The 16,949-nt window shown below is 40.5% G+C and overlaps 1 protein-coding gene across 15 annotated transcripts in view; it reads left to right on the forward strand.

Annotated features, from left to right (window-relative positions):
- The window catches only part of LOC137240233 (protein abrupt-like), a 935,093-nt gene that overhangs the window by 300,513 nt on the left and 617,631 nt on the right, over nt 1–16,949 (forward strand). The gene's annotated exons all lie outside the window — the stretch shown is intronic.

The raw sequence follows: 16,949 nt of genomic DNA on the forward strand, positions 1-16,949 counted from the left end.
AACATACGATATAGTTAAGTTCATTTTAAGAACATATGTTTTACGATATCGATATATCATATGATTGCAAGTTGCACGCTGCCCTTCTGACTATTTCCGCAGGAAGATTATCTTCCTTTCCGATTCGAACCAGCCAGCAGTGTACATACATCGTGGGAAGTTTTTTTTAAACTCGCGATAGTTTTAAAAGTAAAATTCAAAGCAGTTAAGTGGTGAACGTGTATCTCCTTTTGTTACCAACTCCGAGTGTCTTAATTAGCACGAACTAGCAACAAGGCGTAGGAGCTATCCACTTCTACAATATTTTTTTCTATTTCAGAGAATCTTAATTGGTAAGTTTTTCCCGAATTTTTAAATTATAAGTGTAGTGCAAGAGTAGTGAAAAGTGTCTAAAACGAGTTGCTTTCTTATGTATTTTCTTGTGCGGGAAAAACATCTTTCTGCCTCATGGGGAACACCCAAAAGGCCATCCCGTTAATAGTACGCCTAACCTCGGACAAATCGTAGACGTCACCCTCCAGTCTTCTTCACCTCCGGCGATCCAGAAAATCAATAATAACTCAAACAAACATATGAAGTCTATGAAGCCCTAATTGTTATCATACATAGAATCTTGGTAATATTGAAAAACGCGTAGAGTTGGTTTTATACACATATGTAGACTGCCGTGGTCTATATATGTATAAACCACGTAATACGCGGAAATATGCGTAATTTCAAAATCAAACTTATCTAAAAATATGAATTCGTACATATAGTTTGGTTTGATAATTTTTACCAAAAACTTTCCGAAATGTAATATAGTTTTTTAAGAGTTTATTTCATTCTTTTGAAAAAAAGGAAAATCATTTTTCACGCATACTTGTTAGCTACGTCTATATATCTTTAAACACACATATATGCATCTTCAACTAAAATAAAAAAAAAACAAAATTTTTTGAAAGAAAGAAAAAAATGAGAAAAAGGCATGTCTTAAAATAAGCTTAAACATTAAATGACAATATGACTATCGTCCTTTAATATTTTTTTTTTGAAATTCCCCTAGTATATTTTAAGTCCAAGCGGCAAGAATAATTTAGTTATACATGCATAATTATAGTTTAAGTTTTGTTGTAACCATGTGGTTTAGAACCTCTTGGTAGCAACCCATAACTTATCTCAACATGTTGCCAATTTACTTTTCGATTACATGGTAAGTTTTCCAGAGAGATCATAAACTAAGGAATTTCATTCATAAACTCCTGATGATTCCTCTCCCAATCTCTCTGGCTTTTCCGCTCCATGCTACAGTGTGATCGCTAAGAGTAGAACATTCTTTTTTTTTTGTCTACCAACATTTTGACAAAGTAATTTATGATACATTAAACGAATTAAACGTATTAATGTGTAACACCGCCAACACTGACACCTACAACAATATGCTGCGATCAAAAGCGGGAAGGCCTTCAACGCTACGTGGGATTGCATCGCCGATAATGTGGGTGAGTGAAGATTAATTAATATGGTTAGTTTAATTAGAAGCAACTGTATCAGTATTTTCTATTTGGTTGCTTTTTATTTTCATACATATGTGAGTACCAAAGTTTTTTTGCTCTAAGAGATTTTTGGGAGTAATAACTCATAAACATATTTATGTCTACGTAATACCAACCCTTTTTATTTCTCTATATATGTATAAAAATATGTTCGAATGAATTTGAAGTTCAAGGCTACAAAAAAAAAACATATGTTGAGGTAGGTTAGGGATTTATATTTAAATACCCACCAAAAAAATAATGTTAGTCTAGTTAAAATCAGAAAGTGAAATTTTGCTAAATACCAATATACATATATATGTATTTTAAAATACTTTATTGTTTTTGAATTCTTGTAAGGTTTGATTCACATTAATAAAATCCTTGTATGGCAATGTTGTAAAATTCGATCTTTGTACATTTTTTTCTTAATATGTATTCAAGATATATCTAATTACAAAAAAAAAATTTTTTAATTATGATTTGGTAAATTAAATCATTTTTGGTCTGCCTTAGAAGGAGGTGTAGGTGGTAGAACGGGGCTTTTAGAACATCAACAAAGCCAAGGTAGGGTGGGTGCAGGGCAGTCGCCAATATCATTACAAGCAGGCGCTGCATCAGGTGTAGGGGCATGACTAACCCAAAGCGGGAGACGGTTAGCCTGGAGTTGTGTCTATTCAGTGTGCAAACTAAGTTTTGTTAGGGTCATAGTCTGAGGAGGAAGGAGCTTGGTCAACCGCTAAGAATGTTACCCGCCCAGGCTGAAACTCCGGGAACAAGCGAGTGCACACGTCTTAGCGGTTGGCAGCATCACAAGACCCTCTCGTTGAACTGATACTTCAGTTTCGCCAGGCTCAGGCTATCAGCTCATAACACAACGAGCGTAGACATCTTTTGGAGTGCAACCACCGATTTTAATAAAAGAAAATTGTACTTTTTATTCAAAATAACTAAAGTGTTTTTAATTCCTTTTAATTCGGGTCGATAAGCGATTAGAAACCTGTAAAACAACCATTACGGGAATTGTGAAGAAGAGGGCACATATTTGGAGGCGGCGCCCTCCACGTAGATATCTGGCTGCCATCAATTTGCCGGCTTGGGGTAAAACAGGAGTTCACACTACAAACGTGAGACTTTACAGATGTGTTAAGATACCGGCACAATGCAACAAAAAGATCGATTTTTAAGTAACTTCTAATCACGCTACAAATGTGAAACTTCATAGATAGGTTAAGACACCAAGACAATTCAACAGCAGTAGAAAAAATTCCGTTAGGTGACACACGGTTCGAAATAATTAGAAAAATATTTGGAAATTTGGAATTTTGCGGTCGATTTTTAAGCAACTTCTCATTGAGCTACAAACTTTACGTGTTGGTTACGACACGGAGAGAAGAAAGGGAAAAATCTGTTAGGTGGCGCACGGATCGTAATAATTAGATAAAAATTAGGAAATCTGTAATTTTTTAGATTGGTTTTTAAGTAACTTCTCATTGAGCTACAATCGTGAAATTTCACATATAAGTTCTGACACCAAGAAAATGCAACAAAAGGGGAAAAAATCCGTGAGGTGGAGCACGGATCGAAATAATTAGATGAGAACTTAAACCGGCTTTTAGGTAATTCTCGACGAGCTAGAGACTTGAAATTTCAAACTTAATTCAAAAGCCGATGACAGTATAAAACGCATACCAAATAGTTTCGCTAGGGGGCACACGCATCGAGATATTTAGAACAAGTAAGGAAGGTTAAGTTCGGGTGTAACCGAACATTACATACTCAGTTGAGAGCTATGGTGACAACATAAGGGAAAATAATCATGTAGGAAAATGAACCGACGGAGACCCTGGAATGTGTTTGTATGACATGTGTATGAAATGAAAGGCATTAAAGAGTATTTTATGAGGGAGTGGGCCATAGTTCTATAGGTGGACGCCATTTAGGGATATAGCCATAAAGGTGGATCAGGGTTGACTCTAGAATGCGTTTGTACAATATGGGTATCAAATTAAAGGTGTTAATGAGTATTTTAAAAGGCAGTATTCCTTAGTTCCATAGGTGGACGTCGTTTCGAGATATCGCCACAAAGGTGGAACAGGGGTGACCCTAGAATTTGTTTGTACAATATGAGCATCAAACGAATGGTGTTAATGAGTATTTTAAAAGGGAGTGGGCCTTAGTTCTATAGGTGGATGCCGTTTCGAAATATCGCCATAAAGGTGGACCAGGGTTGACTCTAGAATGTGTTTGTACGATATGGGTATCAAATTAAAGGTATTAATGAGGGTTTTAAAAGGGAGTGGTGGTTGTTGTATAGGTGGTCGCCTTTTCGAGATATCGCCATAAAGGTGGACCAGGGGTGACTAGAATGCGTTTGTACGATATGGGTATCAAATGAAAGGTGTTAATGAGTATTTTAAAAGGGAGTAATCCTTAGTTCCATAGGTGGACGCCGTTTCGAGATATCGCCATAAAGGTGGACCAGGGGTGACCCTAGAATTTGTTTGTACAATATGGGTATCAAAAGAAAGGTGCTAATAAGTATTTTAAAAGGGAGTAATCCTTAGTCCCATAGGTGGACGCCGTTTCGAGATATCGCCATAAAGGTGGACCAGGGGTGGCCCTAGAATTTTTTTGTACAATATAGGCATCAAACGAAAGGTGTTAATGAGTATTTTAAAAGGTAGTGGGCCTTAGATCTATAGGTGGACGCCGTTTCGAAATATCGCCATAAAGGTGGACCAGGGGTGACTCTAGAATGTGTTTGTACGATATGGGTATCAAATGAAAGGTGTTAGTGAGTATTTTAAAAGGGAGTGGGCCTTCGTTCTATAGGTGTTCGCCTTTTCGAGATATCGCCATAAAGGTGGACCAGGGGTGACTTTAGAATATGTTTGTACGATATGGGTATCAAATGAAAGGTGTTAATGAGTAATTGAAAAGGGAGTGGGCCTTATTTCTATAGGTGGACGCCGTTTCGAAATATCGTCATAAAGGTGGACCAGGGGTGACTCTAGAATGTGTTTGTACGATATGGGTATCAAATTAAAGGTATTAATGAAGGTTTTAAAAGGGAGTGGTGGTTATTGTATAGGTGGTCGCATTTTCGAAATATCGCCATAAAGGTGGACCAGGGGTGACTCTAGAATTTGTTTGTACAATATGGGTATCAAAGGAAAAGGTGTTAATGAGTATTTTAAAAGGGAGTAATCCTTAGTTCCATAGGTGGACGCCGTTTCGAAATATCGCCATAAAGGTGGGCCAGGGGTGACTCTAGAATTCGTTTGTACAATATGGGTATCAAACGAAAGGAGTTAATGAGTATTTTAAAAGGGAGTGGGCCTTAATTCTATAGGTGGACGCCTTTTAGAGATATCGCCATAAAGGTGGACCAGGGGTGGCTCTAGAATGAGTTTGTACGATATGGGTATCAAATTAAAGGTATTAATGAGAGTTTTAAAAGGTAGTGGTGGTAGTTGTATATGTGAAGGCGTTTTCCAGATATCGACCAAAATGTGGACCAGGGTGACCCAGAACATCATCTGTTGGATACCGCTAATTTATTTATATATGTAATAATTGCCAAGATTTTAAGGGTTTTTTATTTCGCCCTGCAGAACTTTTTCATTTTCTTCTACTTAATATGGTAGGTGTCACAACCATTTTATAAAGTTGTTTCTAAAGTTATATTTCGCTTCAAAAAAACAATCCAATTACCTTACCATGTTTCAGCCCTTTTTTCGTATTTGGTATAGAATTATGGCATTTTTTTCATTTTTCGTAATTTTCGATATCGATAGGCGTGGTCATAGTCGGATTTCGTTCATTTTTCATACCAAGATAAAGTGAGTGCAAGTAAGCACGTGAACTAAGTTCATTAAAGATATGTCGATTTTTGCTCAAGTTATCGTGTTAACGAAGGAAGGACAGACGGACGACTGTGTACAAAAACTGGGCGTGGCATCAACCGATTTCGCCCATTTTCACAGAAAAGAGTTAGCGTCATAAAATCTATGCCCCTACCAAATTTCAAAAGGATTGGTTAATTTTTGTTCGACTTATGGCGTTAAAAGTATCCTAGACAAATTAAATGAAAAAGGGTGGAGCCACGCCCATTTTGAAATTTTCTTTTATTTTTGTATTTTGTTGCACTATATCATTACTGGAGTTGAATGTTGACATAATTTACTTATATACTGTGTTTAGGCAGGATGCCTAACTTCTCCGCATCTGATTGCGATCCCCCCATGCAACTCTGCAAATCGATACTCGAATTAATTTATAACCACCCACACCATCACCCTCATGCATGTGCATGTATGTACATGCACGTGTATGTGTGCTTTTTGTCAGCACTCATGCATATGCATGTCGGGGTTGATGTGTGGTTGCCTTTCCCCTCCAAAACGGAGGATTTTGCAGGTCAACGGTTGTAGCTTGCTATACAACCGGCCTCTTGGATTCTAACAGCCAACGCGTACACATCTGCCGCCAGCCATCTCTGCCGTTTTTTCTACAATAAAGTCAGGTAATATTGTAACCAGTTTATTTTACTTCTACCCAATAAAACAGATTATTATAACGAGAAATTCTCGTCTTCATTTTTCTTCTTTATTCCAAAAACCCAACTCGTTCATTGAGATCGACCCGGTGCACCCACCTACCTCCAGGATTAGACGCACCCCGGCCGAACATTTGGTCCTATCTCACCAGGAATTGGAAACAGCACCTTAACAATACAGTCCACAACATAATTAGCCCGAAAATTAATACGGAAAAATATTTGCCCACCAACAGCTATACAAAACCAAAACTAAAAGGTTATATTCGATATCAAAACGTGAAAAAAAACACTGAGCAAGCGACAGCCAGCTTAAGCCATCAGCAACACCACAAGTCATCTTGCCACATCATCACCAGAACAGCAAACAGCCACAACGTAAGTGCAATATTTCTTGCCACAATTTGTTTTTTTGGTTATAAACTATACAAAAACCGTGTAAAAATATATATTGTGAGTGCCATACACGTAGTAATCGTATTTAACCGCGAAAAGTGTGAATAATTTATTAGTGTCGAAAAGATAATTAAGTGCAAACGCGGGACATTAACGTTGTCTTAGATCCCTTGTGACTATCTGGTCTGTCCCCCCACCAGCGGTAAGGCTCTCCAGACACAGCACAAGGAAGAGGTGCACATAACCTCACTTTCACAAAAAATTAACGCCATTCGATTGCGGCAAATTTCACTTTCTTTTGCGTCACTATTATTTTCACTAATTTCTCTAATCAATCTTTTTTACACAGTTTTGTTCTTTATTGCATAAGATTCATTTCACGATTCCACACTTTTCGTCGAGTTTATATCAACGCGCGCACTTATTTTATAATAAAATTAAACGTTTGGCGAGTGGCCCCCTTTACCTCACACAGTACACATTGGTGTTGCTCCCCCCTACTCCCTGTTTTACAGCACAAATACTCTGCAAAGTCAGACAAAATAAACAAATTAGGAGTAATAACTAAAATTTTGCGTAACTTAATAGTTGTTAGTTGGGTGATTCGAACAGGTTCATACAAATTTACATTCCTCACTCAATTTGTCCACAAATTTTTCAACCATGAACATGGATTCCTACATTAGATTGGCCGATCGAATTCGAGGCCGATTTTAATGATATCAATGCAACTGTACACACTCTTGCAATACAGCAAAAAAGAGTTGCAAGCCAAGTGGGAAAAAGCAGAGAACGCCCTAGAGGAGTTGCTTGGCTCTGACACGCTCGACGCAAAGAAAATTGCAGCGGTCAAGATCAAGCATAAAGCGGAATATGCCGTATTCTTGCGATGCATGTCGAACATGGCTGAACTTCAAGCCAAATTGAAGGAGGAAAAAGATAGGGCAGTCAAACCTGAGGGCGAACGCGCGCGCGAACACAGTATCCGCCTGCCAGCTTGCGATACTGAGGTATTCAAGGGCGACTACCTATATTGGCCAACGTTTCGTGACCTGTTCACGGCCATCTACAAAAACAACAGTCACCTAAGCCCGGTAGAAAAGTTGTTCCACCTTAACCAAAAAACCCAAGGTGAGGCAAAGGACACTGTCAAGAAATGTCCTTTGACAAACGAAGGCTTCGAAACAGCCTAGAAAAACCTATGTGAGAGATACGAGAATAAGCGGATTCTCGTGAACTCACAACTACAAATTTTATTTAATTTAAAAAGATAGATAGCGAGTGCGGCAGCTCAATCAAAACCATACAGCGCGACATAAATAATTGTTTAGCATCCTTAAAAACACATCAGATTGACGTTACAAATTGGGATGCGATTATTACTTATTTATGTTCGACAAAATTACCTGAGAATACGTTGGCTCTATGGGAGCAGAGCATCGACCACAAAACGGACATATCCAAGTGGGAGGATATGGACAAATTCTTGTCAAATCGTTTCCAGACATTTGAAACCGTGTCTCGTTTTACGGGGAATGCCACTTCTAAAGTGCAAAAGTCAAACACGACGCGCCAGTCGACGGAAAACCCTACAAAAAGACTTGGTGCTTTTCAACCAAAGTAACCAAGCAAACAACAAAATCAATGTGTAAAATGTGCAAATCTACGGAGCACAGATTACGCAACTGTTCACGTTTTTTGCGATTTAAACCCGGTAGAAAGGATCAAATTCGTCAAATCCACAAATGGCTGCCTGAATTGTTCATCCCCAGGACACACAGTGACGAGGTCCACCAGTTCATACAACTGTTCCAAATGCCACTCTCGTCACCACACGCTCCTGCATGCGGACACACTTCAGCAACCGGCGGTGCGCAACCTGTTCAAAGATGCGGATAATACCCCATCAACTTCGGTACAGGCACGGAAAAGACAGGAATCGGGACAACCACCTTCTTCTACGAACCAGAATGTCAAATCCTGCCATGCCAATTCCAGCACAGATGTGCTATTAGGAACTGCTCGCGTACACATTCACCATAATGGTACCGACTTCTCCGCGCGGGCATTAATTGATTCTGGGTCTGAATGTTCCTTTATAACTGAAAGACTGAAACGCAGAATCAATTTGCCAGCGAGGAAAATGCATGCCCATGTTTCAGGCATCACAAATGCGGTGTCAGCTCAGGTGAAAGAAGCATCCAACATCGAATTACGTTCACCAGTGGATCCCTGCTTCAGCCTGACTACACCCGTACTAGTTCTAGTGAAACTCACTGGGAATCTTCCATCCTGCCATATCAACGCAATGACTATGCAGGCATTCCCAGACTTGGTTTTGGCAGACAAGAGGTTCTACGTCAACGAAGACGTAGACCTCATACTTGGCGGAGATATATATCCCCAAATTATAATGAGTGGTATAAAGAGGAATGTGCTAAACACACTCTTAGCCCAAGAGACAGTGTTCGGTTGGATACTAACCGGTCGTATCGAATCACCGAATCCAACGAAGAGCATTATGTCTTTTTACAACGAGGTTGGGTTAGACAACCAACTCAAAGCGTCTGGGAGGTAGAAAATGTATCAAAAAATAAAATATTAAATGAAGAGGAAAGGTACTGCGAACAATTATTTAAGGAAACAACGAAACGTGAGAAGATGGAAGATACACCGTATCACTACCATTCAGGCAGGATTACCCTGATAACATTAATTTGGGACCGTCCCTGAAACACGCATGCTCTCAATTCTTCCGGAATGAGGGGCGACTATTAAAAAACCCAGATTTAGGTAAAGAATATGTTCGAGTGTTGTCAGAATATAATACGCTCGGACATATGAGAAAATTACAAAAGAATATCTCATCCGACGATTCGGATCATTACTTCCTGCCCCACCACGCCGTTGTAAAAGCAGAAAGTACAACCACCTACGTACGCGTAGTATTTAATGCCTCGAGCCCTACGGCCAACGGTAATAGCCTAAACGATATTCTCCTCCCAGGCCCAGTTCTACAAGCCGATATACCCATCCTTATCTTACGTTGGAGACTATACCGTTTCGTCTTCAATAGCGACATCGAAAAGATGTATCGACAAATTTGGGTGAACGAAAATCACACCAAATTTCAACGTATAGTGCATCGCACGTCCCCGAATGACCCTATTAGTCTTTATGAATTAAAGACGGTTACCTTCGGAGTGAATTGCGCTCCATATCTCGCGATAAGAACGCTCCTACAACTGGCAGACGACGTGTCAAATTCACACCCTACAGCGGCTAACATACTACGAGAATACATGTATGTAGATGACGTGTTAGCGGGTGGACATACGATCACATCGACTATTAAAGCCAGAGATGAAATTCGTCAAGTCCTACACTCAGCGGGCTTTCCACTTCGCAAATGGACATCCAATTCAGAGGACATTCTAAGGGACATCCCCAAAGCAGACCTGCTCAATGAAAACTTTCTGGCATTCGAAGATACCAGTTCAGTTAAAGCGTTAGGCATTCGATGGAATGCCCTCTCCGACTTATTTTATTTTAAAGCAGGGCCGCTGGACAACCCGGCAAGCATTACGAAGAGAGCGATACTATCAGCAATCGCCAAACTTTTCGATCCCTTGGGATGGCTGGCACCAATGGTCATTGTGGCAAAAATACTCATGCAGAGTATTTGGTTGGAAGGCACCGCTTGGGACGAACCAGTATCTACCAGTACGCTGGAACGATGGAAAACCTTCACCGACCAATACCATGAAATCGATAAGATCCGGATACCTAGATGGGTCAACTTTTCACCAGGAACCGACATCGAGATCCATGGATTTTGTGACGCATCCGAGAAGGCTTATACAGCAGCCGTTTACATGCGCGTAAAAACGGATAATGACATCTGGACAAACCTGCTTCTAGCCAAAACCCGAGTAGCCCCAACGAAAACTCTTTCTCTTCCACGATTGGAACTTTACGGAGCCGTGCTATTAGCGGAAATCACCGAATCAATTTTCAGGAACCTCAAGTTTGGACCAGTGAAAGTGCACCTCTGGACGGATTCAACAATCGTCCTCGCATGGAAAAGGAAACCTCCGTGTTCCTGGTCCACTTTCGTCGCACATCGGATCACCAAGATCATCGACATGGTCGGAAATAAGGACTGGGTGCATGTAAACTCAGAATCTAACCCAGTAGATTTAGGTAGCAGAGGATTACCTGCGTCTGAATTGGTCAACAATTCGTTGTGGTGGCAGGGACCTTCTTGGCTGCAAGAAGACACTTCCCAATGGCCAGCACAAGAAAGTGACTACATCACCTCCGTAGAGGAAAAGAGGGCGAAGACCTGCGCAACAACAACAGTAAATACTACCGATGTTCTCCAACGCTTTTCAGACCTACCTAGGGCTTTACGGGTGCTCTCATACGTTATGAGGTTCTAGCAAAGAAGTCAAGTCAACTTTAATCTCTCCTGATGAGATCAAATCAGTAACCCAACTCTTAATTAAAATCTATCAGAAACAACACTATAGTTCCGAATATAGTGATCTTAAGGCCGGAAAACCAATTGCAGGGAAAAGTGCAATACTCTCACTTAATCCCTATCTAGGCCAACATGGCATCATTCGGGTAGGAGGGCGACTCGGGGCGTCAAAGGACTTGGCTTTTACTGAACGCCACCCAATCCTCCTCCCATACAACTGCCGGTTATCCCGTCTGACAGTCCTAATATTTCATCAACAAAGTCTGCATGGGGAAAACCAACTCATGTTACAACTGATACGCACCCATTATTGGATACCTAACATCAAAACCATGATTAGGGCAACAATTCACAATTGCAAAGTTTGCACTGTACACCGAAAGCGTGCTCAGACCCAACTTATGGGTATTCTCCCTCGCGAACGCAAGACATTCAGCCGTGCATTCACGAATACTGGAGTAGACTTCGCCGGACCCTTCGACATTAAAAGTTACCGCGGCAGAGGGTGTCGACTATCCAAAGGCTATGTTTGCCTTTTCGTGTGTTTTTCCACATGAGCACTTCATCTGGAGGCCACTACTGACCTCAGCACACCATCATTTCTTGCGGCTTTTGCCCGTTTTATATCTAGACGCGGATGTCCCAAAAACGTCTACTCCGACAACGGTACGGAATTTAAAACTTTCATTTCACAAGCCCGAGACAATGCTGTCTCGAAGTACAGCCACCAGTCACTCACTTGGCACTTCATCCCTGCGGGCGCTCCCCACATGGGAGGGCTGTGGGAGGCTGGAGTGAAAAGCTTCAAAAGCCACTTCAAAAAGATAGCCTCACCACACAAATTCACATTCGAGGAATTCCATACACTCTTGTGCCGCATCGAGGCATGCCTGAACTCGCGGCCGCTCAGCCCGGCATCCAATGACCCAACGGACCTTGAGCCGCTTAAAAAAAAAAAAAAAAATGTAAGGCGCGATAACCTCCGAAGAGATCTAAGGCCGAGCTTCTCTTCCAATTTGCGTCGTGCTCCTCCTGATTTTTCCCTACAAATTGGCCGGACGGGACCTACATGTTTTATGCCGACTCCGAACGGCATCTGCAAGGCAGATGAGTTTTCACTGAGAGCTTTTCATGGCAGAAATACAATCGGAGCGCTTGCCGGACACTGCCGAGGGGCGACCCCGCTTAGAAAAATTTTCTTCTAATTGAAAAACACCACGGTGGCCGCCTTGAGCCGCTTACCCCAGGTCATTTCCTCACTGGCAGCCATCTACTGGCTCCGCCAGAGCCGGATGCTAGTGAGAGCCCTGCCTCGATGATCAATCGGTGGCAGAAACTCAAAGCCCTCCATCACGCTTTCTGCAAGCGATGGAAAACCGAATATCTATCCGAACTTCAAAAACGAGTGAAGTGGAAGCATCCCAGTCAGAATATAAAAGTGGGAGATCTCGCTGTCCTCAAAGAGGACAACTTATCTCCCAACGAATGGAGGTTAGGTCGAGTTGCCAACGTACACCCCGGCGAAGATGACCGAGTACGCGTAGTCGACCTCAAAACCGAGAAGGGTCAAGTCAGACGACCTTTGGTCAAACTGATCCTTCTTCCACCGGAAGATACGGATTGCGAGAACGCGGCGAGCTCCTAACAATCCTTCCGTCCTCCATATCCCTACTTTAAAAAAAACCAACCCAAATTCACTCTCTCACCTCGAACGAGGACACAAGAAACAACCCCAACTCACTCGTTATCCCGGAACGAGGACACCAGAAAAGCCTACCGCAGAAGGGCGAACCGATCTGCCACAGAATCTAAGGGCTTTCAGCCTTTTATATTTTTCAATTTCCAAAAGTCAACCTACATTCACTCGCTCCTCCGAGCGAGGACACCAGAACCCTAATGCAGATCCCCCATCTGCCACAAAACCCCTATTTTTTACAGAATAACCTTTTGGGCAATACCAAAAAGTGGAGAAATGGAGTTAGTTTTCAGCAAACAGTAAAACTAAGCAAAACTTACGTGACTCACCAACGGCGTAGAGTTACTCATTTTGCATGTGATGCCCTGTATATGGCCGCCAAACATAAAGGCAACAAAGCGTAATAGGCCCGGATGATTTGCGTATTTCACATTTTAGGATACCTGCGAGAAAAGGAGAAAGTAAATTACGCATAGGTTAGAGGGGAAAAATATTGGTATAGTTAAACCTCAGTAACAGCTGCTTTTCGCTTCTCTAATTGTCGTATTTCCCATCCGTACTGCCGGGGTCCAGGAAGCAGAATAGAATATGTGTTTGTATACGGCGTGGTGTGCAATTATCTAGATATGCTTAGCAGCGCTTTTGTGCAAAGGTTCCTCACATCGAATCTAGCCAATTTGTGGAGTCTAATGCACAATCCGTTTGTTGGCTTCCATCTTTGTTGGGTTGTTCTTTCTTGTGGTTGTTTTTTTTGAGCGCCACCAATCAATCCATGTTGAAGCTGCTCTTTCTGTAAAATATCGCTTGGGGCCGACTGTTTTTTTTTTGTTTTGCTGTAAATGCTTTTTTATTTTAATTCAAGCTAGTTTTACATTGTCATTGAAGCATATAAACATTTCGAGAACATAAAACCATCGTAAACTGAAACATGATCTTTATAGGCGTCATTAGTATGTATGCCTTCGATAGCCCATAATTGATTATTCATAGAAATGCAACCACTCGTCCAACGTCCAGCATTAAAAGAACAAATCTTAGTCCATTCAAGTCTTTGTTCATCGTAACGTACCCTGTTTCGTGGTCCGCTTCACTAGTACCTCCGACAATAAGTATACGCTCATTGAGCACAAGAGCACCAGGCTATTCATGACCTTCATTCATACATGCACCCTGAGCCCAGGAGTTGGTCAGAGGATCATAGCATTCAACAGATTTTAATACGGCATCATTATATCCGTCTATTACATAAATTTTCCCGTTTAGAGCTACTACGCTAGAAGAACAACGTGGTGTATCCATACTTCGCATTAACTTCCAACCATTCGAAACTGAGCACTTTTCCACTAATTGTAAGATACCGCTGTTACCCTCTCCTCAAATTGCATAGATTTTTTCATGCCATACCACAACATCGGGTGAACTTCGTGACCTATTTATTGCAGGCAATTGTTTAAATGTTGTACTTCTGAGACTCCAGCTGCTAACTTCGTATCTCCTTTTTCGAGTCCCGCCAATGAAAGTTAAATTCTCATAAAAATTGGTCTGAATTTCATAAAATCATTTTGTGTTTCGATATGAATCCATTTATGCCATACATATGCAGCTTTGTTATATTGAAAAATGGCTCCAGGCTCATAGCCTTCAGCCTCAAGATAAAATGCCATCAATGATTCTTCCTGCACTTCGCGTAGCTTTGGATAGTTAATTTGAGATTAGAACGATCTATTGGACAAGTGATACAGGATATGGCGTCCCGTGCCAAACTACTACAACCCGGTAACGACTGAAGTTAATCACAATAAAGTCCGTCTCAAATTGTGTTAGCCGAAGAGGCTATCAACTCGGGTAAAGTGTTGTTTTCGCACAAAATCATCATGCTCGTACCAACGCTTTATGGCAGCAAAGACATCTTTCTCCGATTCCATGGTTAAATCATTATTTTTTAAGAGCTGGAGTAGTTTGTTGGGAGTTCTGCATTTTGCATTATGTTCATGAAGTCTTAATTTATATTCGAAAATTTTCTAATCTAACAGCTCACAATGAGCTTCACTTTGTAAGACGTATGCTCGCTGCAAAGTGTATATGGATATATGTTCTATAATGAAATGAGCACAACCTTCCACGGCAGACTTCAATTGTAACTTCATACATAGCTGTTTTTAAAATTTTGCCCACACTGTCGATGGTTATGAGTGGTGTTTCGGTATAGCAAAAATGATTAAGCGTTCAAATGTAACACTATCGATTTCGCCGATTTCAATTTGAGGACAAATTCCTTTGTCAAGTCTGGAATAACTCTTTAAAATAAGGCCTTGCCGACGACAGAATCAACCGGGGAGCTGGGACTAAAGCATTTGGGCTCGATAACTTAAACGTTACATCGATTAAGTTGTGTCCATCAAAATGGCCATAGGTTTGAAAAATAAAATTTTCCGTGTAGCACTTAGCTGCATCGCTATTGGCCTCAACTGTTTATGCATGTGCAACAACTCCCATAGCCGTTGGAAATTAGTTTGAGTACCTCGATTTACTGATTAAAGCTTAAAGTTCTTTTAAAAGCACAATCAATTAGTGTTTTTAAAAAAAAACCCAATCAACATTTTTTATGACGGCTTCCTAAATGAGCAAAGGTACTACCATTGAAATGTCTACATCATCAGATTCATCTTCTGTAGGGGTAGTGCCTAAATTTGAAACTTCAGTTTGCCTCAGGTTACCAGGCCCAGTTCTGATATTTGAAACGGATGCGTTGTTAATACTGCCAACCCATTTTAAATTTTGGATCATGTCCAAACAGCATTTTGATTTGCGGATATTTTTCCATTATTAATTTCCGACATGAAGAGTGGGGCTCTTCAGTGTATACCCATTCGAAATCTGTTCTTGTTGTTTTTTGACCCATTCTTGATGTTTAGGCCACCAGCCTAAATATTTCGGACCACCCTAACACGCACATTAGTTATTTATTTATTGTTATTACCGGTAACGGCTAACACCAGCCGAGAGCTAACTTTGAAGGGGAAAAACTCAACGAAAGTTAGCTATCGGCAGGTGCCGCGGACTTGTTCGCGGTTTTGAACTTTCTTTTTCTATTTGGAACGTCAAAGAGCCAGCAGCTAGCCCCAGGTGAGTAAGAAAAAAAGTGAGTTATTTAAATCAGCCATTTTATACAGTGCGAGTGTCAGTGAATTAAGATTTGAAAATAATTAATGTTAAAAATCTGAGTTGCCTCTTGAATTTATTTTGTACAATTTTGGCTCCTAACCATTGTCACATAACTTTAATTTTCAATTTGCCTTTTTTTGCAATTCATTCGTATGAATTTGAATGTGCCAAGTGCATATTGTACGCGGTAATAAGTTGTATGTTGAAGGGTGTGCAAATAATTATTTTCATCCTTGTGCATTAAATTAATTCCCATCTTAAATTCCGGGAATTAATATTGCAAGTAATTATTTGTGCATAGTGAAGCGTGCGTTTAATTAATTCTCTCTTTACCCAATACTTTGAGTTGGAATTAATTAGGCCCCTTCATTACATACCGCGAGTGTACTCTTGCACACCGTTTGTGTTTTGAACTTTCACCTTAGCGAACCCTTGATAATTAATAACCACATCTTCTTTACATAGTGAATAAATTGTTATTGTTTTGATACTAATTCGGTGTTTTATTTCTTTTATTTGCAACGCACACGCCCGACTTCCCCGGGTCCACTGCCCCACAAACCATTGGTCCTTCGAGCCGGATAATCAAAATTTCTTTAAGCAATATTTAGCTCTTATGTAAAGATAATACGGTGTTAATCAGATATAAATATAGGATTCTTTCTTCTGAGGAGAATAGCAAGATTTTGTAGGGAAAATCAAGTTAGTTAATGAGACTATTACATTTTCTTCTAACTTGTTTATATCGCTTTAATTTTAAGTCATAAGTATTGTTATGATAATTTTATTTTTTTTCAAACTTGAACAAGTCCTTAAATTAAAATCGAAGAAACCTAAGCCCTGCGCTGCACAACAGGGCAAATTAATACAACGACAATATACCAAAGAACAACAAACGAATGTCGCGTAGCCGTGGTCAGGGTGGGATAGGTTTTGTATTTATTTGCAGCCTTTTTGACAGATAGCTCATAAAATTTATGTCACAAAGCTGCGGTGGATTTGGAACATATTTTGTAGTGACTATGGCCACGCGCCATGGATTTAGGAGCGGTATTACGGTCATAAGAGGCGCCTAACAAAAATTGTTATGTATACTTTTTCACTCACCATCATCTTTCTTCCATAGTCCCCTCG

This window comes from Eurosta solidaginis, chromosome 2 (assembly GCF_040869045.1).
Source record: "Eurosta solidaginis isolate ZX-2024a chromosome 2, ASM4086904v1, whole genome shotgun sequence".
NCBI lineage: Eukaryota > Metazoa > Arthropoda > Insecta > Diptera > Tephritidae > Eurosta > Eurosta solidaginis.